General features: G+C 34.0%; 1 protein-coding gene and 1 long non-coding RNA gene across 2 annotated transcripts in view; one reads left to right on the top strand and one right to left on the bottom strand.

Annotated features, from left to right (window-relative positions):
* Positions 1–27,158, bottom strand: part of LOC123699802 — a 197,876-nt gene that overhangs the window by 60,909 nt on the left and 109,809 nt on the right. The window lies entirely within an intron of this gene.
* Positions 8,451–13,368, top strand: LOC123699804. Its single transcript, XR_006752566.1, has 2 exons — positions 8,451–8,533; positions 13,116–13,368. It is a non-coding gene; the product is annotated as an uncharacterized LOC123699804 (long non-coding RNA).

The raw sequence follows: 27,158 nt of genomic DNA, 5'->3' as shown, positions 1-27,158 counted from the left end.
TTTGTTAAAACAACCTACAGTGTATAAACAATACCTTAAAGAGTGATTTTATGTTAATTGATTTTTTTTGTAATTCAATGAAAACAATAATCGATATTAATACATTTAGCTATTTACCATAGTAAATGTAATAACTTACCGCTTGGTTACCGTGGTAACCGGTAATGGACACTAAATCTATAATAACGGATCTAAACAATTACATGTCTTATTAGATTTTACAAAACATTCCCTGTTCAAAATATATTTTCCGATGGTAAGAAGGCCTCTAAATTGCCGAGATTTTTTTTAATAGTATTGTTGTCTTGATGCATGAGAAAAACCAGTACCAAAAATGGGCATTCTCTTTTCATCAAAATCGGTCCAGTAGTTTATGAGCCTATTAATTACAATCAAACAAACAAACAAAGTTTTCCTCTTTATAATATTAGTGCAGATAAATAAATAATAATTCAATTACACGTTCAAGTCAGTAGCTTATACAATATCAATTAAAAACTTGATTAAAATCAATTAACAAAAAAAAATTGGTGATTGAGTAATTGATTTTCATATTTCATGATTTCACCTTTTTTCAATTAACAACCAGTCTATGCTTTTCTAAATATGTAAAATTATTATTTTATACTATAAAAATATACGCCAGCAAATATTACTAACAACACTTAATTCATGCCCAATGTCATATCTTAAATTTTTAATCTATGACAAAATGTCGCCCGCCAAAAATTTTGCTCTAACTAAGTTTTAAAAATTATTATCTAGTTACTTACTGATGAAAAGTTATTCCTTTGCACTTTTCCGTATTCTTTGTATTATTTGTGCAATATCGTAACACACACGTAGGCATATTTGATGCGTTTCACTTTAAAACAAATAAAAAATGAGCGTGACGTTCGCGCCAATGAGCGAGCAAGCGACTGAGTGCAGTTACGCCACATGACGTATGTTGAGTGGAACATAAGTGATGTAGGCGGTATCGTCTCCATATTAATATTATCTCAATGATGGTAACACGACTTTCTCGTCCCATGAGCAATATCACCATCAATAAAGTTCGACCACAGATGATAAACAAATAGAGCTAGCCAAGAACAAATAACGCTTGTCAATTTTTTATCTGTATTGAATATGTCAACCAGGCGTGATATATTATGATTTTGGTGGGTAATCGATTTCTGTTGTACTGTTGTACTTTGTAATTGTGTTTTGCTATTTATATCTGCTTATTGCTGGTGTTGTATTTTTCATTGTGTTAATCTGAAGAAAGCGAAATCTGATATGGATCTATAAAATAACTTTACGTATTATGTTACTTAATATTATATTGGCCTCTACCAAGGCCTCTACGACGACAAAATTTTGTTTGACAGTGTGAAAACGTTTAAAAATATGACAATTTATTAATAGATGTGATAGAATCTCTGCATATGTTTGCTTTCCTTTCGACGATAATACAATTATTAAAGTGAAGATTATTAAGAACAAAGTCTTCGAAAGTTTTACGAATCCACCTCTGTCATGTCGGTGTAAATGTATTTGTATATTGTTTTAAATAAATAATTAAGCCAAGAGATATAATATAGAAAATATTATGTCTTCTCACTGAATACATTTGCAAATACAAAATACACTTCTACTCTACTAGAAACAAAAGAACGTCTAATTTAGACGTTCTTTTGTATGTTTGTGTTAGTATCAACATATTTAAGTATATTATACACATGGTACACCACTTCGATACTTTCACCACATCATTGTCGCACTTTAACAAGTGCGTTAACCCGACTTCGCCTGCGCATGACCAGCCCGGTTTGGAAAATCGTGGTTTCTTCACAAAAGTTAACGCCATTCATGGCTATTATCCTATCTTAGACATCCTCGATTCCCATTAGTGAAACGATACCTTAAGTAGATTTTAAAATGTATAAAGTAATTTTATAAGTCAAGTATTGTTTAGTACTTTGTCTCTTGAGAAATTTAATATTGGTACTATAAAATAAAAGTAATATATTATCAATTTAATAAATACTAGCCATGGCCCGCGGTTTTATCCGCAGAGCTCCACTCCTGTTGGCCTTAGCGTGATGATATGCCTTAGAGCATTAATGTTCTAATTACAGTAGCACCTCTATAAGTCGAACATCAAGGGAGACGCCAAAAAATTCGAGTTATAGAGTTTTCAACTTATGGAGGATTTCGACTTAGGCGGATTTTGATTCGACATAAAGAGTTTGAGGTTTCTTCTTATAAATTTTGAGTAAGAGAGGTAACCTACATTAAAATTCAACTTGCAGAGGTTGACACACATGTTTTTATTTGTTATAAATCAACATTATTTCAAATCATTTCAAATACATATAACACTGAAATAATTTTTCCAAATCGGACCAGAAGTTCCTGTGATTAGTGCGTTCAAACAAACAAACAAACTCTTCAGCTATAATATTAGTATAGACTACAGATCAGAAATTTATAGCCTACTAGCTTTCCACCCGCGGCATCGTCCGCGCAGTCAAAGAAAAACCCGCATAGTTCCCGTTCCCGTTGGATTTACGGGATAAAACCTATCCTATGTCCTTTCTCGGGTATCAAAATATCTCTATACCAAATTTCATGCAAATTGGTTCAGTTCTTAAGGCGTGATTGAGTAACAGACAGACAGACAGAGTTACTTTCACATTTATAATATTAGTATGGATTTATTGTGACTATTAAACGCACTATAAACCTATTACTTGACCAAAACAGGTGAAGTTAGTATTTTTTGAAACGATGTCTCGTACAAACACTCAAAGAATGTAAGTATTAGTACCTACATTTTTTTTTTTTTTTAATTGTACAATAGGGGAGCGCTTGGCCACAATCTCGCCTGATGGTAAGCTGAGATGTGGCCTAAGATGGAGCGCGCTTCCCTAAAATGTACCTGTTCACTCTCCTCTTGAAGACCTCCAAATTGTACTCGTCGGGGAACACAGATTCAGGAAGCATGTTCCAGTCCCTAGCGGTTCGAATAAAGAATGACGATCCGAACCGCTTTGTCCGGGTACATGGAACGTCAACCATGTGGCGATGCCTGGAATCTGTGCGCCTCGACGAACGATGGAAAAATGGGGATGGCGGAATTAGGTCGTGCAATTCCGCAGCGCACTCTCCAAAGTGTATTCGGTAAAAAACCGATAAACTTGCCACTCTGCGACGGTGGGCGAGGCTCTGGAGTTTTTTGCCTACTAGCTCATCGTCGTTTATTAGCCTCTTGGCACGCCTCTCTATCGCCTCAAGTGTCTCCAGCTGGTATTTGGCAGATCCATCCCAGAGGTGAGAGCAGTATTCCATGCACGAACGGACCTGTGCTTGATAGAGGTTGAGCAACTGTCCCGGGCTGAAATACTGCCTCACCTTTGCCAGTATACCAAGCTTTTTTGAGGCTACTTGGGCTTTTGATTCGATGTATGAACCAAAGTTGAGAGTAGGCGTTAAGGTGATACCAAGAAGCTCGAGGTGGTCAGTTATCGGTACGGATACATACACAATATGTGATTGCTTTGACAATTATTGTAGTAAGGTATACATTATACATTCATACCATAGTTTATGTTAATGCGACTTATTCTTTTTTAATCCGTCTTTACGACTATTTCAGACGCAAACTTGCAACATTTTATTTTTTAGGAATGCTTCCTAATAAATTAAGCGACTCATTGTATATTATATTACATTAGTAAAAAAACGGATATGTAGTTTTATAAATGCGAAAGTTGGGCTTCCTGTCTGTCTGTTCCGCTTTCACTAAACCACAACGCCTAGATATATTGATGAAATTTGGAAAGATAATAGTTAAAGATTAATAAATATAATTATAATAATCATAGAAAGCTACTTTTTTCAACAATCCAAAGGTTTCCCGATGTTTCATTTACAAGTGGAACACAGCTAGTTTATAATAAAACATCAAAAACAGCCCAGAATTATCTATTAACGCAATTTCAAATGGCCATCAAACACCAATATTCGGGTGGGTGTTAAAAACGATATTGCCTCGAACACACGCGATAAAAAGCTTGATTTTATGATAGTATTCGGTACATTGTTCATCTTGGGTGGTCAAGCCAAATGGGGCCTAATAAACATCGATTGGTTTCACGCCGCATCCTTTATCTCAATAATGGTTATCTGGTAGATAAAGGTGTCTCTTGAGTTAGGACTTCCTTCGGATTTGAAATAGAAATTGGGTTTTGATTTAGGATTCGCTGAATTACTTAAAACCCTGTTGTATAGAGTTATATGTATAAAAAAGACATGCCAATTGATAAATAGAGTTAGAATGCTAGGTTTCATAGTGAAAATAATAAGACACTTTGTTACATACTTATAAAAATATGTATAACCGTAAAAATAGTAGTGATATCGTAGCAACAATTTTATGAGTTTTGACTGTCTGTTTGTTCGTGCCAATACTCAAAATAGTTGAATCCATACTTTAACTTTTACTAGCATAATATAGCTCATGTAATAATTTTATTTTAAAAGGATGAACGATACCCGCATATATTTTTTGTTGCACGCATACAATTTTCGACTATAGTTTAAAATAATTGCAATAGCGAGTCCAATTGTCATAAACGTTTATTTCCTTCTTACTATTATACTCTATTGGATTATTATTTATTCTATTATTAACAATTAGTTAATAAAATACTCAATTGCTTAGGGGAATGGCGTTAGTTTGAGTGACGTGGAAATAATATAGTTTTTGTTAGCATGAGGTTTTGTAGGGGGTTATAACTTATAATACAAGTGTTTGTCCCCTTGTGGGGCAGATGTATGTCACATATCGTAGTGATCGATATTATTTGTGGGTAAGTTAGTGTTTGATTTTGTTTTACTAGATTGTTATTTAACCGATCCGGCATCAAACTCTGAAACATTTGACTATTATAGACTCATTTACATAATATTTTTTCGACGTTTTACTTAGAAAAATATACCATCGTAATAAAAATTTAGTTATCCAACTAAATTTTTCACGTAAAATAATATACAGGGCTACTAATTGTAAAACACCAGCAACCTCGCAGGACAAGATAGCTAACATCATAATTAACAACATTTGTTCTAAGACTATTGGCATAACGCAATAAATTATTTTTAAATGATTTTTTATGCTTTTATTGTACTCACCTAACATTTGTAAGTCTATGCGCTGACTGTCGCAGATAGGTCAAGTTCAAAAAGATTTCCGTTTTTGATGTCAGTTATTTTTAGCGTAGTTATTTTATTAGTTTCTTATTATAAGCGATAACCTGATAAACAAAGGAATTGTAAAAAAAATGTAACTATGACAAATTATTAAGTCTGATAATAAACTTTCCGAAAAGAAAACAATTTTTGAACTTTGTGGTCACATAAGATAAAATTACTCTACCTCTAGGCTCTAACTAAACTAGTCGATTAATTTAATGTGCTATTCGTACTATAATTACAGTTATTCCTACATAAATAATAATCGTCGTTTTCTTGAAATATGTACATAATTTATACCAATAATTCACATAGAATTATGTTCGTGGGCTTCGATGGTTATCGTATTTACTCAGTGTAGGAAATATCGCATATTAATATCTAAAGGAATTGCTGTAATGTTGTATTCTATTTGGTTTTCTTGTAAATTCCATAAATTGTAGTAAATTCAATAACTTTAATGTATAGAGTTAAAAAATTTATGTTTCAAATTAACGAATTATTATTATTTTTTTTATTTTTTTTTTATTGTACAATAGGGGAGCGTTTGGCCACAATCTCGCCTGATGGTAAGCTGAGATGTGGCCTAAGATGGAGCGCGCTTCCCTAAAATGTACCTGTTCACTCTCCTCTTGAAGACCTCCAAATTGTATTCGTCGGGGAACACAGATTCAGGAAGCATGTTCCAGTCCCTAGCGGTTCGAATAAAGAATGACGATCCGAACCGCTTTGTCCGGGTACATGGAACGTCAACCATGTGGCGATGCCTGGAATCTGTGCGCCTCGACGAACGATGGAAAAATGGGGATGGCGGAATTAGGTCGTGCAATTCCGCAGCGCACTCTCCAAAGTGTATCCGGTAAAAAACCGATAAACTTGCCACTCTGCGACGGTGGGCGAGGCTCTGGAGTTTTTTGCCTACTAGCTCATCGTCGTTTATTAGCCTCTTGGCACGCCTCTCTATCGCCTCAAGTGTCTCCAGCTGGTATTTGGCAGATCCATCCCAGAGGTGAGAGCAGTATTCCATGCACGAACGGACCTGTGCTTGATAGAGGTTGAGCAACTGTCCCGGGCTGAAATACTGCCTCACCTTTGCCAGTACAGTGTACACCAAGCTTTTTTGAGGCTACTTGGGCTTTTGATTCGATGTATGAACCAAAGTTGAGAGTAGGCGCTAAGGTGATGAATGAATTAAAACATGCTAAATTTACTATTGCTATTAATTTTAGGGCTTACGCACTAAATATTATGTATTATGGTTCTTCGTTGCTTAATTTTCTTTTTCTAATAAGTGGGTTTGATTCATTATAATACATTTTATTTTTAGAAAGATCATAAATACATTCGGTCATTTGAAAGTATCGATTTGTTTTTACTATTTGTAGCTTCATTTTAATTTACTTTACCTATTATATTAAATAAAATATTTATAATGTGTGTATAAATAAACGTTTTTTCATTTCATTTTCATTCACAAACGCACTCAAAGACCGTAGGAACGACTTTACATTAAAGAGTTAAAACCAACGGGAAAAGCCAACCGAACATTCTTACAGTCTATGCAAAATATCCCAGTCATGTGTCATACATGACCATACATACAACAAATACATCTTCAGCACTAAGAATTATTTTGTAGGCAGCTAAACTTTATCGTCCTTTTCAATTTTAGTACTCTCTAGCCCCTGGGCGAATGACACACTGTACACCGTAAACAAGCATTTTTATTGTTATTGGATTGAATTATAGGTACGATAAATAACATGCTATTATGTGGACGCAGCTTTATGGTATTATTTGCAGGTGCAAGAATATTGTTTGAAACCTAGAAGTTAAGACTTTTCAATTTACAATCACTTACCAGTGAGTTCTTGGTATCTTTATTCCTATAAACTATAGGATTAATGACACACCTAAACGTACTGAGAACCTCTTGTTTATATACCTCTATTATATAATATCATTGACTGAGAACCATTATATTATCAACTAATTAAATGTATACTACCTACTGGAAGATTCAATAATCTGGCTATAGTTTCCATTATATCACTGAACGCAGAATATTCCGGAATACCATTCATTATATTGTTACGTGTATCGCAAATTTCACGAACGATACATGAAATGAGTTCCTTGTTCATATAATTCGAATTCGTACAACCAATTCAAATTTCCAATATAACTGCCAAAGGCAATAACTTTAGGAGGCGTAATAACGTTGTGAATACAATAATTAGCAAATCGAAGCTTTACTGATTAGAGCCTGACAATTGCACAGTCGAATCCAATGGTATTAACCCGGAAAATAGCATTTATCACACACACGTAGATGCCAAAATAGCGTGCAGACAGCACGGTGACAGTCCTCTATTACTGGACATATTGACAGAACCAGGACACAACTAACGACATCGACAGAATTCGCCCAAATATTTGTCCGTCCAATTAAACAAATGAAATCCAATGTAGCTACAACACTTGGAACGAATTTAGGGGAAATGAACGCCGGAAAGAAAACAAACGCACGGGTTGGCTTGTTATGACATCTGCCACGATAGACAAACGGACAATGCGATGAATTAAAAACGTAACGAATTGTTCGTGGTAATGTTCGCTGACGACATAGGAAAGTGGGACAGGAACTGTAGAACACAGATTTATATAAATAGGCAAAACATGTCAACAAGGGCCGTTCTAAGAAAATTTAGTAGCTTCAAGTTTTCGACTGTGTTTGTGTTTCTTTTAATTAATATCTGGCTTACTGTCTTCTTACACGACTTCACTGCTGATGAATATGAAATATTATGTGTCTTTCTAAAACACACAGCGTTGGATGAAGAAAGCAGTCTATGAATCCTATATATCTCTATGCAAATTGGGTCACCTTACCAAATATCGATGGATCTTTCACCTCACTAGCAAGAGCGCGTCCCTAGTATGACATCTGTCATCATCGCCTTTGAAGCGCTGTCATCTTCCAAGCTCCATAGCGTTTATGAATTCGTGCGCAATAACATCGCGCAGAATATAATTCTCGAATTCGAATATATATAATTATAATTCTCGAATATTAAGTGTGATAAAACACACACGCGTTAAATTTTAGTGTTTTTCTAGTGAAAAACGGAATTAGTTCCAATATGAAACACAAAAGACCACGTTGTCGGAAGGAAATTCGAAAACCGGTGCTTTGGTATGTATAATAGTGGCGGGAACTCTTTTTCGTCCTCGGAGGACGAGAGAAGTTATGGTTCGTCACTGCCCAAGAGACCGGGAGACGAGAAATTCCGTAAGTACAATCAAACTTGTCAGAACATGGCCGGACTCGTGCATAGATTTTCATCCAGCACGTGGCATACATTTCACAGTATTTGACACAAATACATCAATATTTAGATGTAGGTAATTAATAAAACACAATGCATGCCTATAATGAGATCACTACATTATCATCGGGTTTCTTTATCATACACAGGCACATTGGTTACTGTTGTCAAGTATTGCTTTTAACCAGACTTGTGAAATAGCGTTAGGCTACCTAGGTAGAAGGTACTTAGGTATAAGGAATCCACCGTGATCCCCTCTGGCTAACGAGCCCCAGCACTCAGCAGGTAGTGAGGCATCTCAATCACTTAGACCATTCAATTGTAACTACCTCGACAAAAGTGAGTACCTACTACTTAGTGCCCACTGACTACATAAATAATTCAAGACAATTAAGATGTACTTAGATTTTAGATAGTTAGTTACAAAACCTGTCTATCACAATATTCTAAAGAGTAGAAATTGTTAATTAACTATTTTAATATTATTTCAATATTGATACATGTCACATATAGATTTTACATTACTTATTATAGGATATCATATAGAGTGTATAATATGAGCAACAGTCTCACACAATATTCAGTAGGAGCTACTTATTACTGCAAGTTGAGATTACCTAATTTATCTTACGGTAAATAATTCTTAACATAAGGAGCTTATTTTCATAGCCAATTGATACCAGAATAAGCTTTGATTCTATGGGTACTTATTTGAATAGTAGTAAAAAATCATAAGAAATAGACATTGCAGATTATAAGAGGTAGATATGTTTATATACATTATCATCATCAAGGACCCATATTTACTGTATCCCCGAACAGTTGAATGAGATCATTCTTGGTTATAATGTTACCGATGATAATGTTGTTTATCTAGTTCCTTTCTTACTTAAGTGAAAGAGCTTGCCTTAAAATTAACACTCAGGTGTGATAACAATTCTATAATATCAACAGTAAAGTAACCAAAATCTTTGTATTTTTTATTTGTATCTTCTACAAAAATATGTACTGAAAATATGTACAAGGCGTCCTTAGCCATGATTAGCTTAGTATGGTTATGCTGAAAGAACTGTGTCCAGAAAGACCCAGAAAAATATATGCCACACTTACATTCAGATATGCTTCTGGCAATAAGAGCTGATGGCTCCGCCAGGTTGATATTCAACCTGAGACACCTAAACACCTAGGTATTAACCAGGTAATTTTGATACATATCACAGATTATAACGGTAATTAAATTTTTACAAAGCCAGGATTGTCTTGTAAAATTAGACATCATTGGTAACAGTAATGAGATTCTCACAAGGCCAGGATTGGCTTGTACAATCAGGCATCATTGGCCTATTTTCTGCCTGCATATGGCAGCCATTTCAAATGGTCGCGGAGACCCTACAGGCTGGAGGTGCCCTCCTTCTGTTTTATTTAAGCTATTAAGTTTTGGTCTATTGAGACCGTTGCAAAATTAACTTCACAGGTCTTGTAGACTGTGAGGATTTTGGAAAAGCTTAATTGGCACTACAGCCACATAAAGTGCCTTCTGATTTAGTTGGACAATTATCTTTTGGGTCTACCATGACTAATCCAATTTAACTTCACAGGTCGCGGAGACCATGGAGGTTTTGGTAAAGCCTGATTGGCAGGACTATTCCAATTCAACTTCACAGGTCGCGGAGACCATGGGGGTTTTGGTAAAGCCTGATTGACAAGACTATTCCAATTCAACTTCACAGGTCGCGGAGACCATGGAGATATTGGTAGAGCTTGATTGGCACTCCAATCACAAAAAGGGCCACAGCCCTCTGATTTAGTTAAACTATCAGGATTATTCTAATAATTTAACTTCACAGGTCTCGGAGACCATGGAGATTTTAGTAAAGCCACAGAATGAGCTACAGCCTTCTAGTTAGACAATTATCTTTTCGTCTACAAGGATTGTTCCAATTAACTCTACAGGTCCCGGAGACCATAGAGATTTTGGGAAGGCAGGTTTGGCACATCAATTACAAAGTGTACATTGTAAGCCTGGATACTTGTGCCTCATGTGTGATACTATAGAAATGTCTGTGTTATTGCCAGTCCCAAAAGCCTCAAAGATAGAGCATACTGTGGTAGTCATTAAAAGGACCATGTCTTGCACTAAATAAGAGTTGCAGACAGTTCTAGACATCTAACACTGAGAGGACTGTACAGTTGTCGCCTCCAGGTATTTCTCTAGAGTTTCGCGCACAGCAGACCAAGAGAGAAAGGCTTTCCCTCTACATGCTATACAAGACTTAAGAGTTGTGGAAAAGAAACATAAACAGAAATGTAATAGTCTTTGTAAAAGAACAAGTTTCTCACTTCCTAACTACAGATACCGCGGATGCGGGCTGAGTAGGACATCTGAACAGTACTTACCTGTCAGAGAAATGAAGAGGGAAGCAGGGGACTTGGCATTAGAACTTCTGACTTATATGTCGGGTACCAGATATGCAATAAAAGTGCTTCTGAGTAAATTGCAAGGGGCGCACATCCTGTAGCCCAAGCTATCAATCAGACTTTGGTCGCCCACATACAAAGGTTGCTGACTCTCTTAGCTCTTACAACTGAGTAACTGTACCTAGCTGAAAAGTTGAGAATAACTCTTGGCACGCTTCCAGGACGCCTAAGTGGCCTTTGATTTAGATTGCCTCTCAAGAAATCAACCTGTACCGGAGTAGCTTCTCCTACCTTGTACAACAGGAAATATAATATTTCGGAAGCTCCTGATATGGACCATTTCGCTACCCAAAGGAATGCTTTAGTGCCAAGGCATATTTGCCAAAGCCTGCTCCGAATTTTGCGACATCTGCAGTCGTTGATGGAGCTGACGCCTAGACTGAATATTCCCTTCACTTCAAGGGTAATCCTCCAAGTGCACTAGCGCACCTCGCACCCCGGGACCGGGGCAGATACATAGCACCCAAGGGTGGCTTATGGTTGATATAATAAATAATAATAATATACGGGCATTTCTCCGCAACTCAATGTCAAGCGCCTAAAGATGGCTTATGGTTATTGACTATTATGGTTATATATGGTTATTGACCCGGAAGTCATGAGCACTCAGACCATTGGTGAATGGCCTTACGGCCTTATGGCCCCCCAACTGCTCAGTCAGAAAAGGGGGGGGGGGGGGGAAAACAGCCCATTGTAAAGCAAAGGAGAAAGAGCAGTTAAGTAGTGGTGCCCCTCCACAGTGCCAACATATGACCCTCCAAGCAGGAGGTGACTTTCATAATGCAATGCTAAAAAAAAAAAAAAAAAAAAGAATGCATGTAATCTAGTACACAGGGATTCTATTTAATTGGCTTAAGTCTATCATAAGCAAGCTGACCCTGTTCATGACATGAACATGACTTCTGAAAACCTCAAAATACAGTTTTTTATCACAGCAAGATAAGATTATAACCTGACCTGAATTTGGATACTAAATGGATACAACAACACATTATCCATCAGGTGGTCGGTTGTGAGGAAACTCAGACACATAGATATGCCCAGTGACCCATGTGGAAAGGTTGGTTCAAGTAACAAAGGACTGATTTTCAATCTTAAAAGTAGATGATTGATTCTTATCTATAGAGGGGCGGACCCTTTAACCTTGCAACACAAACCTTTATCTCTGGCTAGTTAAGGTCCCTCCAGATCTTAAAAACAGTAAACGTAGTAGCCCTGTCCAGCAGTGGCTTCAAGAATGTGGTAAGGGCACCAACCCGTGGAGGCAGTGGAAGGACCATACAGTCAATTATAAAAGTTTTACTATCAATCAGTCAATTTAGCCAGTGCCAGTGAGTCTGGTTTACTTTAAGGTAACCTGAAACTGTTTAATTTATTATTTAATTCAGTGTAATTAATTTAAGATCATAGTAATGATCAATGTGTAACAAACATTCTTAATGCTTAAGGTACAGTTGTGTTAACATTGCTTATTATAGTTATTTTATATACAGATGTTATTTACTGTAGTATTTAGCCTTAGAGGCTCCATTGTTTATCCTTGGTGACATTGATCTTCCTTTGAGTTATAATTTTTAAAATTTTATTTTAATGTTATTATTTGAACTTTGATTTGTATCAAAGATATAGAGAAATAATTAAGCAGTTCTTAGGTTCTAAGACTTAGTTCATTAGTATTGGCATATTGAGAAGATTATCTGAGGAGAATAATTTAAAATTTAGAGGATACCTATATGGTTAGTTCTTACAATATGAAAGAAAAACAATTTTTGTTGTTATTACATAACCCCCTTGTATTGTTTTTAGAATTTAAAATATAACTTTATTTTACAATACAACAGGTTCATTTAACATTCTGTAAGGAATGAAATTTAAGTTGTTAATACAGCACTTAGGTATTACAATATTAACAAGATAATTTATTTTCAACATAGCGTTTGTATGTCTTTCTTCACCAGCAGATATCAAACACATCTTCATCCAACGCTGTGTGTTTTAGAAAGACACATAATATTGATGTTTTGCATTAAAACAAAACATGTATTATGTGTCGAATAAAACACACAGCGTTGCAGTTTACTGCTTGCTGATGAAGATGCTATGGAGCTTGGAAGATGACAGCGCTTCAAAGGCGATGATGACAGATGTCATACTAGGGACGCGCTCTTGCTAGTGAGGTGAAAGATCCATCGATATTTGGTAAGGTGACCCAATTTGCATAGAGATATATAGGATTCATAGACTGCTTTCTTCATCCAACGCTGTGTGTTTTATTCGACACATAATACATGTTTTGTTTTAATGCAAAACATCAATATTATGTTTTGCTTTCGTCGAAATTGGTTGATTTCATCTGACTCCGAAAACTTATTGAATTCAAATCAATAAATTGCATCTATTATTGTTTCAATTTACTATATTGATTATCAGAAAATTATTAACACACACTACCTTATTTATATCTAACCAGCTTACCGCCCGCGGCTTCGCCCGCTTTGTCTAAAACCGAATGAATTATATACTAAAACCTTCCTCTCGAATCACTCTATCTATTATTAAAAACCGTATCAAAATCCGTTTGGTAGTTTTAAAGATTTAAGCATACGAAGGGACATAGGCACAGGAAACAATTGTTTAGACTTTAGATATTTGTCAGAATCTAAACAATTGTTTTTCGCAGGACATATTTTTTACAACGCCCGTCCAACTTCTACATACATCACAATTTTTTGCCTCCATTTTATAACGCCATGTTTCAACTTTCTTGTTTTGTTTTCGTTTCAATTTTACTTTACTTTTGTCATATTTCAAAGTAGGTTAATCGAAAGTGGTATACGCTTTGTATTGTTTAAAATATTGGATTTTTATTCGTCCTTTGAAATGTTTATAAAATATGCTCATAAAAATTCAACAGCAGTTAACAGCTATTTTATCGCAGAGATGAAAACAATGTTGATGTTTTTAATATTACGAACAATACTGAACAATTTGTTTGTTTATAAAATATTAACTTTCCAATCAAGAATAACGACTAAATAATGACGTAGAATTTATGATAAAATGTGGGAAATATACGAGTGAGCGGAGATAATATATAATACGATTAAAAGACGAATACCAAGAAAAAAGTATAATATTTCAGTATTCCTTTACTAAGTTTAATTGAATGATATTATGCAAAAATAATAAAAAGTCTATCTTTAGAGTAATTTCTCAACAAACATTTTATGCTATGTCCTATGATATATAAAAGAGCTAGATACGTTACCCGCTCTCTATTTTGGCAAGAAAAAACTCAGGTAAGTGCCCGAGTTTCACTTAGTCACGCACCATTCAGCGTCGTGGCTGGACGTTCTTTTTGTATTTTAATCGGCAGTTGTTATTACGAAGTACATGAGTGAGACATGTATTATGTCTCGTGCGTGAGAGTGAAAGAGAGAACAACTGTATTGGTGATAATGCGTTAGTAAGTAGGTATGTATTAATTACGCTGTTTTTTAGTGCAATGATGTTGGCGTATGCCGCGTCTACTAGTATAATAGGTCATTGGCTATGTCCCTTTAGCAAAACTGAACATTGTTTTTCCTAATTACGAAAATCTCATCTGTTTCAAAATTTAGTTTTTTTTTTCTAAAAGTAGGTATAGTATTCTCAAAGATATTATTAAGTTTATGAGTGTCATATTATCTGTTTTGAAAAAAAAAATGCTCCTAAAAATTATCGTTAACTGACTAAAGAAGTATAATATAATATAAGTGCCTTATATTATAGAAAAATCCATTTTATGTATCTATAATAAAACCACATCGATCGGCACTACCCAAGCAATAAAAAAGGCGACAGCTGTTACCTGTATCTAATAAAGTAGAAATTTGGACGGTCATTATCCAATATCTTAATTTTGATACGCTTACAAAAGAGCGTAAAGTGCGACATATGCCAGGATAACCGTTTGCTTCGGAATTAATCGATTTCCTGCTTGGCGACAAAAATAGTTTACATTTTGAACCAGGTACGTTAAAAGAAGTCAAAACAGAGATAATAAAGTTTAAACTTTTTAACGGACTGTTAACGCGATTTATTCATTATATTATTAACCCGTTTTGAACACTTTACACCGAGCGAGGTTACGGGTTGACTGGCACTGAGTCTGCGTTAAAAATATTTTAATTATTGTATACTCGCATAAAATAAAACATGAGAAAAACTAAAACAGAAATAACGCAAATAAAAATGTTTGGAGAAACTGTTCTAAAAGATGTATCACAATGACCAATCGAATAAACGTACCCCCTCGTATATCCACATTTACCTTCACAGTTAGCCATAAAACAACACGATAAGAATACACACTCATAATTAACATCGACACTCAAAAGGTAAATAAAAGAGAGGCAGAAGCATGTCATCGGAATGTCAAAACCATTAAGCCGATTCTGACTTCATTGTCGCAAATAACAGTAAGGCATAAATTGTCGTCGGCAAACCAATAAAAGAGAACATCAGTAGCCATCTATTATATGCTATCTTGCATCATGACAAGTGACCAGTGACGAAAAAAAAGGGAACCTTCTTCGTTAGTGAACCTCAAAAGATAGGCATCGATTATTTCCTAGAAGACCCTTCGATAAAAATATTTGTTTCGCTGTTGTCACTTCACAGTGTATGCGCTTGACGATTTTGGGCGGGAAACTGTCAACTTTAGAGGTTATAAAATAGCTTAACTGCTCAATTTAGGAAAGTAAACAATACTACTAGATCTGGTGTTTCTTATCGAAGATCCAAACATTGGCCTTAATATCAGTGACATACAAAACGTAAATAATATAAGAACTATCTCCAATAGTATTGTTTATTATCCTGCGATTGGATTGAATAGTTTTCTGCATCCCATATCAATTTTGAATTACAAGCATTGCTGAATGGAGCGTAAAGAATGACAAAAATTAAAGGATACATACATTTGACCGCATATATCTACCATTAGTTCAGTTATTTCGAATGCAAGAATTTCCGAAATAGAACGACCTCGTTGGAGCGTATCTAAGTGGTAATAAAAGTAAAGTATTTATACATTAAGCTCCTAATATTGTTACGGTTTAATAAACTTGCAAGAGGAAGCTATGATTGCTGCGGTTTTTGCAGATCTTCTCAGCTTATGCATGAATTCAATTGTTATTTTTGTGTTTCCGACCTTTGCGCTCTATTCGTAAAAGATCATAAGAATAAGAATAATATCGGATATAAAATGATGCGTTTATGTTTAAGGCTTTTTTGATACACTTGTGCCGAAGTAGGTCATCGTGAGGTTTTGAATTTCATCATTAAAAAAAAAATGTATTGATTTATGTTTTATTGCAGATAATAAATATCGTTTGCAAGAGATATTATTATAGATTGAGACAACAAACTCGTAAAACGTTACTATCGTTATATTGAAAAAATATCATAAAATAAACAAATTAATTAATCCATAATAAAACTTACAGCTGTTCTCACACACATCAATGGAACCGCGACATTCTGTTATAGATAACAGACGCGTTTTCACATAATAAAGTCTTCAACAAATTGTGTGCTAAATTGAGTCAAAATTTTTCCAAGAATACACCTCATTCTCGGAGATTGTCAAATGTTTCGTAGCTACATAAATTGAGATATCTTCTTCAACCGTTTATCGATTATTGTCACCTTTTTTTCTATTTCAGGTAGAGGTTTAGCTTCGGCATATGGTTCTGTAGATTGTATTTCTTCGAAATGATTGATGACCCAGTAAATTAGTACAGGATTAACGCATGAACGAGTTTTTAAACATCGTTCATAGGTGTTGATGTTATTATTTCGTGGTGAATACAAATGATATATTTGAGTTTATGGTCTTGTTCGCTTAGAATCAAAAGTTTTAATGTCTTTATAGCGAGATACATACTTTTATATTCAAGCAAGTACCTAGTGGAATAAATTTTAGTAACAAGTTTTGCTGTAACTACGGTAGGTATATTATTCTGAGTAGTAATATTAACACAAGATAAACACGCGTTTGATATTTCATTTCTTTCAGTATATGTATTATACCGTGTAAATGAACTTGTATAATATTAAAACTGTATATTGCAAAGTCTACCTACATTCTTTGTGTTTGCTCTTAGTTCTAGATTCTATAATATTATATTACTAACAAGATTATAAAATAACAATAAAGAAATAAATTGTATTAGAAATAGAAATAAGTATCCATGAAAATAGTTAATATTAAATGGATAAATATTAAATTTCTATTTTTTCCTTGAAAGAAAAGGCCTTTATAAATCCAGTATTATGGCCCTCAAACAGAAGAAAAAATACATTTTATAAAGCGATTATAATAAATTTGTGCCGCGTTTTAATTCACTGTCCCATATTTTATTTCTAGCCATATAAATATTCTGTATTTCTAATCCAACGATCCAATCCAGCGAACCAAGTTAATCCGTTCCACTTCAGCGATTTTCTAAAGAATAATTCCATTTATTTGGCTTAGTTTCAAGTGAGATACGAATTTACTTCAGCAAGGAAGCGATTCGGCGATGTGTCGTTTGCTAGCGCTTAGAACTGGCTGTTAGTTACTAGACTGTCGTCACGTGTACAAGGCAATTAGTGGTGTTTAATGTATAGGTTCTTTATTGTATTAGAACATTTTGCCTTTGTTCCGTATTGTAGCTATGCTACGCTTTACATTTTTAAGATGTTGGAAATTTTTATCGACTGATTATAGTGTTTTTTTTATTACTTCTTAGAATAAATGTTTATTTATTTATTTTCCTTTATTCATCAAGTCCTTTAAAAGTATAAATATTTACCCTTTTTTTCGCTAGAGATAATATTATTTACTCTTCCAGTACTCAGAATTTTATCGAAATCCGTTTAGCCTTAGCTGGGCTTAATTGAAATCCCGTAGAGAACAGTCGCGTGATAAATATAAATTGCCAACCTAACCCAGCCACAAATTTACGACGACTAAGCAACAGTTACTAAGCCCGTGTAAATCACGCTGAGACTATCCAGTGTCGCCGCGTTAACTGTTAAGATAACGAGTTTACCTAACCCTGCTAAATGTGTTTGTTCTTGTCCGAGTCTAGCTCATATAGCTCATAGTTAGGCTCGGGCTACATTAGCGGGTTATGGCGTTAAAACGACGAATGTAATAGATCGGTGAAGATGATGAATCTTGTATAGTTGCTAGTGTCAGAACTGGAGCATAATAAAATTGAATCGCAAAAACAGCACCACCTTTTGAAGAGAAAAAAGAAAGGTCAAGTTCGCTTCACGCAGTCGTCTAAGGTAGGTAAGAACATCGCGTATGCTTGTACATTACTAGCTGTGCCTCGAGGTTTTATCTGTATTGCCTAGCTCTGATATCCCACCAAAAACATAAATGTAAAATTTGGAGCCGAGTTCAATCGTTGACTTAATTTGCCAAAAAAAGAAATGAGATCTAAATGTGTGCCAAGTTCTGCAGACAGTCCAGAAATTTATTTACAAAGATGTATTAAGTTCTTAGTTTGACTGAAAACTCAATTGTTTTATTTTCCCTTAGAGAACAATGTTTATTCCAAAATATAACTTTTTTAATTTGAATAATATAATTATTTTCACAAAGTAAACAACTAATGACCTATTGAACCCCATAATTTGATGAGGCTAGTTTTTAGAACCTCACAAAATATAAACAGTATGTAAAACTAGCCTCATCAAATTATGGGGTTCAATAGGTCATTAGTTGTTTGCTTTGTGAAAATAATTATATTATTCAAATTAAAAAAGTTATATTTTGGAATAAACATTGTTCTCTAAGTATATCTATATCTGTGCCTCCAGTGAATAAGGGAGTAAGACGAGTTATTCCCTTTGGTTTTTATTGCACCATTGGATTCAGCTCGTCAAAATACACAACATATCAAAAGGTCATATCTCTAGCTGCATCCTAACCCATTTTTTCGAATGACCCAAACGGTATAAGTAGGGTGTGATTAACGGTATAAGTTACCTTATCCATCATTTTAGGCAATCGCAAAGGAACTATTCGTCTCGAGTCAAAATAACCCACGAACACAAGGACGTATGTGTAGTTATACTTTTTGAATAAAGACTTAATTCATTTTGTTCCATCCGTGCTAACATTATTTTAGTATAATCGCATTTGTGTCATTTTTCTAACATGAGCATAAAGGAACAACTCTTAGTGTCATTGGTTTAAGTGACGACATGAGACAGTTTCGCATTAATGCCGTGTTGCTATTGGTCTATTTGAATACTGCACGGAAACAACGGACAGTATTCCTTTTTGCATAATAATATTTTTCAATCGTTTTTTCAATAAATCTGCAACAATAAATTTTTATATTAAAAAAAAAGGTATTTATCAGTTAACTTGGGATAAATACTAATAATATTTCTATGGAAATTAACTATTTTTTGCAATAGATAAAAATACAGTTTTAATTAACACAATAAGTGCATATGATATTATACTCTTTGTTTATATAAATACAGAACAATAATTGAATCATCTAAAGCCAACAAAAATGTTATATTTTCTTCTTATAATTGGGTAAGTTTTATAAAAAAAAAATAACTAGTTTTTAATCTTTTTTTTTAATTTAATCTAACCAATAATACTATAATTATAGACGCATAGAAAAAAAATTATAACCAGTCTTGACAATTATGAATATTGTGTTCTCTCTCATATCGCGTTTTAGCCACTGTAATTTGCCTTTTTTATAGGAAAAAAATCCGCAATATCGATACTATTTTGGTCCTGCATTATCGTAAACATATTATGGATACTCTGGTACCATATATTTTGAAAAAATTGGGATATTGTCACGTAGTCTCTTCAAGTCGTAGGTATTTGCATCCAAGGCACCTTCAAATCTGTTAATTGCATCCAAGGCACCTTCAAATATGTGCTTAATTTTTTCATAAAATCTTTGCGGCTCATTGTTTTTTTCTTTATTTATCTATATTATTTTGATATTATAAGATATAGAAATTGTTAAAATTCCATATCATGCCGTAAAATATCGCCACTGACCACCTATAACTTTCCCTGTAAGATAACTGAACATACAGGAATATGGTTTTCGAGCTTCTCTTATCTCTTTATAGTGCTTGTATCCTCAATGTATAACCACCATGACATATTCGGTTTTTCTCCAGACAACATCTTCAGCCACCCAATCCTCTTGCTTGGAGACCAAATCCAGCGGAGGACAATAATCGTCATTTACTAAAATTGAAGGTTTTTCGTCCTAGTGTTAAAGTTTTCTGGATCCTATTTTATACTCAATATATAGTATATAATATGTAAAACGTGACTCGGAAAAAAAAATATTCAAATAAATCACAAGATATTCAAATAAATCATAAGATTTTTTAAACAATCGTAATAGTTACGAAAAGCCCAATTATACGTCAAAATGACGTACAACATCCTCTTTACTATAAAATGGCGGAATTTACCGGGATGAGCCAACTATGTACTGCTAGGTCTCGACGGCTAATGAGTTGTTTCTGGATTTCGAAGCGATTCGATGGTAAATATAGAAAAGACAAAGTTATTTCGCCGCGGTGTACATTAAATTTACATAGATTGGACTTCTAGGGTTAAATGCATAAACACCTACATGTTGTTTTGTTTTTATTATATCTAGTAACGATAAAAAATCCGTTGATTTTATTCGTTTTTCAAACTACATGCATGGTTGTTCCACTAAAAGGCCTCAATTGAGTCATAAAGTACACAAATTTCAAGCATAATAAGTCGCATCATTTCTATAAAACCAAAACTGGCAATAATATAAGTCGTGTTATGCGACTATGAACATAGTGCATTAGGGCATAAGTCGTTATATTGCAAAGAGCAAAAAAAAAATTATGTGAATACATTGAGTTATTCCATGGAGTACTCGTTCATAAGGCCACAACTACAAAAAAACACGAAAAAAGTATATTTATGGGGTTGTTACAATATCTGTTCATATGTAAAACTAAAGTCTAACATCATATCTTACCCATACAAGCTTAAAAATTTGAAGTTATAAAGATTTAGTGTTGATATATAGTTTTTTGTCTCTCCTGAAAAGTGCTGTTTTTGAGTTATTCCCTTATTCACTGGAGGCACAGATATATATATAACTATACTATTAATGTAGCCATAGCATTACGACTAAACACTGCACACAATGAAATAGAATTTAGTACTGTGAGTTATCGATTTTGTATTGCAAATATTACTCGATTGACCGGGCTTAACGGTATCTTGTTACGACTTTCCGCGTTCGAGTTTTAATGGTAGGTATTGTTAAAATCTATTTCAGCTAGAAGTGGATCTTATATGCTTGTGAATATAGTTATGGCTATTTTATGTAAGTAAAATAAGGAAGTTAAGATAAACACAGAATTTTAGCGTTTCCTTGAAAGAAATTATCGCTGTTTTATATTAAACTAGCTTATCGCCCGCGGCTTCGCCCGCTTTCCCTAAAACGATTTGAGATTTAAACTATCCTATCTCTCAAGTTGGATCGAACTGTACATGGTGTGCGAATTTTATTATAATGGGTTACGTGGTGTAGGAGTCCATTGAGGACAAACATTGTGACACGAGATTTATATATATATATTAAGATATTAAATATCGACTTATAAGGAATTGTGTTATAACGAGTGATAGGATAATATTTCGTATTAGTCAATGCAATGAAGCAGTTGAGAATGAGATCGGTGTTTATAATGACATTCAGAGGTCTTATTCATAATATTTAACCAGGTATGGATCCCAAGACCTCTTACGCTGAAACCATTGCACTACAATGGTCAACTATTACCTAATACTATTTCGAGAACCAATCCATTTCATTGATTTCAATAAAACCAGAAACAAAGGCTTAGATAACATAAAATATTGCCAAGTAATTGTGCTTAGCGTTCAATAGCTTAGAATTTATGCAGATAACATTGATATAGACAGAATAAAGTCGAACATTCGTGTCAAGTATAACTTAAGTATTTTTACGATGATACTTAACTTTTACGGTTAGTCCGGTGAGGGTGTTTATTTTTAGTAGCTTGAGCGAATTTCGTTTTCCTTCGAGTTGGATTGTTGCTTGTTACTTTAAGTTATGAGAGCGAAATAGTTTTGTACTGTGTACTAGTTGTATTATCTATATTTTTTGTAGTTGTAGAATGTAAAAATTTGGAAGAGGTAAAGAGCATTTGGAATTAAATAATGCCATTTAATAAATGTTAATGATCATAATATAGGTACTGTTAGAATAGGTAAATAAATCTGGTAATTTTGCGTCTAAATTAAATTTTCTAAAAATATTGTGTTTCCTAACCGTATGAAAATTTGTAATAGAATACCTATACATATTTTAATAAGAATATTAAATTTTGATAAAAGTACCTATTTAATAGATATACATAGTATACCTAGGTAATATTCTTTTGACTTATTCACATAATAATAAATGAGTTATTAGAGTATGTAAATTTTATATGGAAAATATTATCTTTCAACATCGTAAAGTACTTAACAACTACCTAAGCAGCAAACAAACTATAAAAAAACAATACTAAAATAAAAATATTACCTACTAGTCATCATGACGAGTGTTTAACAATTTTACGAGCCGAAAAGGTTTTACTTTATTTTTTTTAAATCGTAAACGTCTTTGTGATGTCTATGGCAACAACATGTGTTTGGCGCCAGAACCTAAAACAACAAAATTTTAGCGCCATCTTGCTTTGGATCAAGTGCTTTTGTGTGTTTGTCAGTTGGTAAATAAATATCTGAGTGTGGTAGGATAGATTGGTGAGGTAGGTCATGGTTTTTAATTGAATTGATTTAGTTTATATTTTATTGTTAAAAAAAAGAAGCTTTGATTGAAAAAATATCTGTAAAAATCACAGTTTGATTTAATATTTTTATAGTACAAGTACTTAGAACGAAAAAATATTATTCGTGTTCATAAAGAAAATTTTTCGATTGATCAGTAATATTAAGGTCATAATATTAGTATCATAAAAGGTAACAAATTAATGCTATTCAATCAATCTGGATAACATTAATTCATTACTGGATAAATTTTTATTTATCAGAATTATTATGACTGTTGAATTGAAACGCAAGCTTTTCTCCTAACAACACAATGTTATACAAAGAAACAAATCAATATATATTATAATACCTGACATGTCGTTCAAGTAAATACCGACAGTCGACACACAAATACAAGAATCTTGTGAATTAACCCCAAAATGAAGTAAGAAATCACAATGACGTCATTCCTTCATTCGGGCTTTTATAACCCGAAGACATTTCTATAAGAATTATCACGCACAAATCGTTTTATTGTCGCGAAATAGCCTCGGAACCTTTGTCAACCATCCCTATTTGTTGATTTGATGTGAATAGTCAGGAATATCAAAAGAAATAATCGATTTATGTTTGGGGTACGTTTGACCATCTGTCCCTTGCAATATTGCTTTTTATTCACGCTTATGGAAATGACATAGGTGCGAAAGAGAGGTGAATAGTTTGATACTATTTTAATTTATTATTAAAATTGTAATGCGTTGAGCACACGTGCTTAATTAATATGATTTAATTACGGTAATTAATATGTGGATATGAGTTATTTATCCCTAATTATATTTATCATATTTGCATTATAAAATAACGTATTATAATTAATTAATCAAAATATATCTGTTTTAATATAAAAATAATTGGTCTAGCACGTCTAGTAGGTACCTACATTTATTTTTATAAGTACTTAGGTAAACGCTCGAAAGGAGACATCTACATTCTACAGCTATGACATTTCTAGTGGCAATTTAAAATAATGCATAGTATAATAATTTTTAAAGATTAAAACCTTTGAAGATTGTAGCAAGGTAAGGCTGTCGCAAGGGAATCATTCGCAAATAAATCTGTATAATAATTATTCATTATTGTACTATGTTACAAATAATGAAACTGCTATCCAAATCGGTGTTAAATGGTAAAACTATGTTAATGACAATTGAAAAGTGCTTCTAGAAATCTATATAAATGTTTGAGTTTGAAAGAACAAATAATCTGGTTTGATGAGTACATTACCACACCATCGCAATGAGCTATCAAAACGGCCCACTAAAATCTAATTTCGTAAAGAAAACTACGCACCATCTGCGCCAACCGCAAACTAAACCAGTGGCCGAACCTGACCAAAACTGAATAAAACATCACACGCATATGTTCAAACAAAAAAAGCAACCCAAATTTATAACACGTCAAATTCGGAGAAATGGTTTCCTCGAGATAGAGACGTTATTTTTATATGAGAATACAATTAATTGTGCAGTCTTTCGGTACATCTGCCGCGTCTATTGTATGGTTTTTTCTACCTTTTCTACGGTATGGAAAAAGTTCGGAGATATTTTGTAGCGTATTTCGATGACCAACCCAGTTTGTATTGTTTATTATTTTTTGACATTTCACCTGATGGTTGTGTGACTGGATTTTTATGGGTGACTTTATCAGTTACATATTTTAGGTACTTATAACTGAGGTGAAGGAAAATGATAACAATCAAAACATGCTACTCAATAGATAGTATAATTTAAAAGTATCTTACAAAATATTTAATAAACAAAAATATATAATAATATTCTTTCTTTGCTTCCCTCTTAAATTTCTTAAAACGTGTGTTTTTCATACTATACATTGTATATTATATTTTGACGTCTGTATGTATTATTTGGATATCTATTGTTGTGGTGGACTAAACAGGTAGCGTATATTGAGACTTCTTAAAATTATTGTGAATAGATTTTTTCAAAATTACGCCGCCTCAAATTTTCTTCTATGCCAAATATCAATTACTAGCTTTGCGCCTGCGGCTTCGCCTGCGTTTTCAAAGAAAAACCCGCATAGTTCCCGTTCCCGTGGGATTTCCTGGATAAAACCTAGCCTACATTACTCGTGGATAATGTAGCTTTCGAATGGTGAAGTACAAAGTACCTTATCATTACAATGTTTACCATAATTATATTCTACATTAATACCCTATAACTTAAATACTCAATAGGTGATCAAAAGCAAAGCGTTTGTTGATTTACAATATGTTATAGATACACTAACCGGTGCTCATTAAAATTCATGTCATCAATACGTTGTTTGTAGATAATTACACAAACAACTAATTCTGTGATGCTATATTTTACCGCTTTCGATACCAACTCGATTCTCATAAAATACTGATGATGAACTCGAAGCGAACTTATGTTACATTTCAATTACCATATAAAATATAATCGCGCTTGAATGCAACTTCGATAATCATCTAATCAGGGATCATTCAATAACTTTTATTTCAATTCGAGCAAAGATTTCCAATCCACACAAATATCCCTCTAATACCGCAGCATTAAAGTTTAAATTTCACTGAAACTGGATAAGGCTTCAATCGAGTCCTCGTGTATTATCTTAAAGGAGTTAATATAGTCTATTTCTAGCACGTATCGTGGAAATAGAAAATGGCTTCGAAATTGAACTTTAACTCAATAGCATTAATGTCAACGTATGATAGGGCATTTAAGCGACGCTCCATTCCCAACCATCAAGTTCGATGAATCAATGATTGTACGTAATCGAGATTCGAACGCAAAACGATTTCGACTTTACGATGTGATCATGCTTCAGTATTTCGTTAAAAAATAAGCTCCAAATAAAATGTTAATTTAATTTACCACTATTGTTTAGCCCGAATCAAACTTTTTACGAAGCCGGCAATATCTCCGTTTTATGCCCCACTGCTCGTAAACCATTTAAAAAACTTAACAGCTTAATTACGTACATATGTTAAAGTCAGACAACGATTTATAATTCAGCTTTGTACAACAATAAATTGTGGAGGAGACAATAAAGTTATTCGCGGGACACATAAAAAACGATTGAAGAAAACAAAGCGCATAATGAATTAAACAACATAATGAGCCGTCGATTTTGGGTTCGGGGAGTCAGACACCTGCGAAGGAACCGAAATGTCTTCATTAAAATGAGCGAGGCGAACAGGTGCATTTTGATTGGAAGCCCGAACACCGCTAGTTAAACGTATACTGCAATTCTGTTGTTATGTATATCAGATCGATCTATAATTATAGTTCTTCGCGGTCGAAGTTTTTTGTTCTATTTTAAAACCTTCGCCGGCTTAAAAACTCGTTCCGAATGCATATCTGTTGCCAAAAAAGTCTCGAAACGTGGAACGTTCGAAACAAATGCAAAGTATCCCGCAATTTGAACGGTTCCAGTGGGATTTTTAAAATCTCATCTCAGATTGCAGCTAACCCGCTGTATACACAAAGTCACGATCCCGGTAATTGTTTCGCTCGCTTCGTTGACAGGCACCCCGGGGACGCAACGATTGGCGGGATCTTGCAAGATGGCGTCCGACCTCGCCTGACCTATCCGTCAAGCGAAGACAGAACATCTGTTTTAACATGTCCGCTTGGCAGTTAATAAACGAGCCATAAACAAACTTTTGAATTTAGAAATCTTTTTCTCAGAAGAGATCCGCGTTGACAGTTCGAGGCGTATTTATTAGGGATTTGTCTATGGATTCTTCGAACGCAAAGTATCCACTTAATGAAGTGATTTAAGCCGGAACGACAAGTGACACCTGTTTTGAAAACAAATCCATAAGTTAGAACATTTGATATATAGGAACTTTAACAGAACTCACACAATTAATGGTTGCAATTAAGCGATGAACAGGTAAATTTTCTTCCAACAAATGACTTTAAGCGAATAATTAAGGGCGAAGTGTAAGAATATCACTCAAAAGGAATTAGAATTTTAAGCTATCCCCTCGCCTAATCAAGGTCTTAAGAAGAACAAATTATAAGGCGGATTAAATTGAATAAAGGGTATAATGGTCTTCGGGGCTCGCAATTTCCGTTCCTACCGAAATACTCCAAGAAATATGCAGTGAAACTTTGATTGTACATCACTTGGGCTTGTTTACAACAGTCGTTAGCATGTCAGACGATCATTCAGACATTCTTCTATTTATTACCCCTTAC

This window comes from Colias croceus, chromosome 18 (genome assembly GCF_905220415.1).
Source record: "Colias croceus chromosome 18, ilColCroc2.1".
Classification (NCBI taxonomy): Eukaryota; Metazoa; Arthropoda; class Insecta; order Lepidoptera; family Pieridae; genus Colias; species Colias croceus.
The sequence above is the reverse complement of the archived record's forward strand: the minus strand, read 5'-3'. Positions and strand labels throughout refer to the sequence as shown.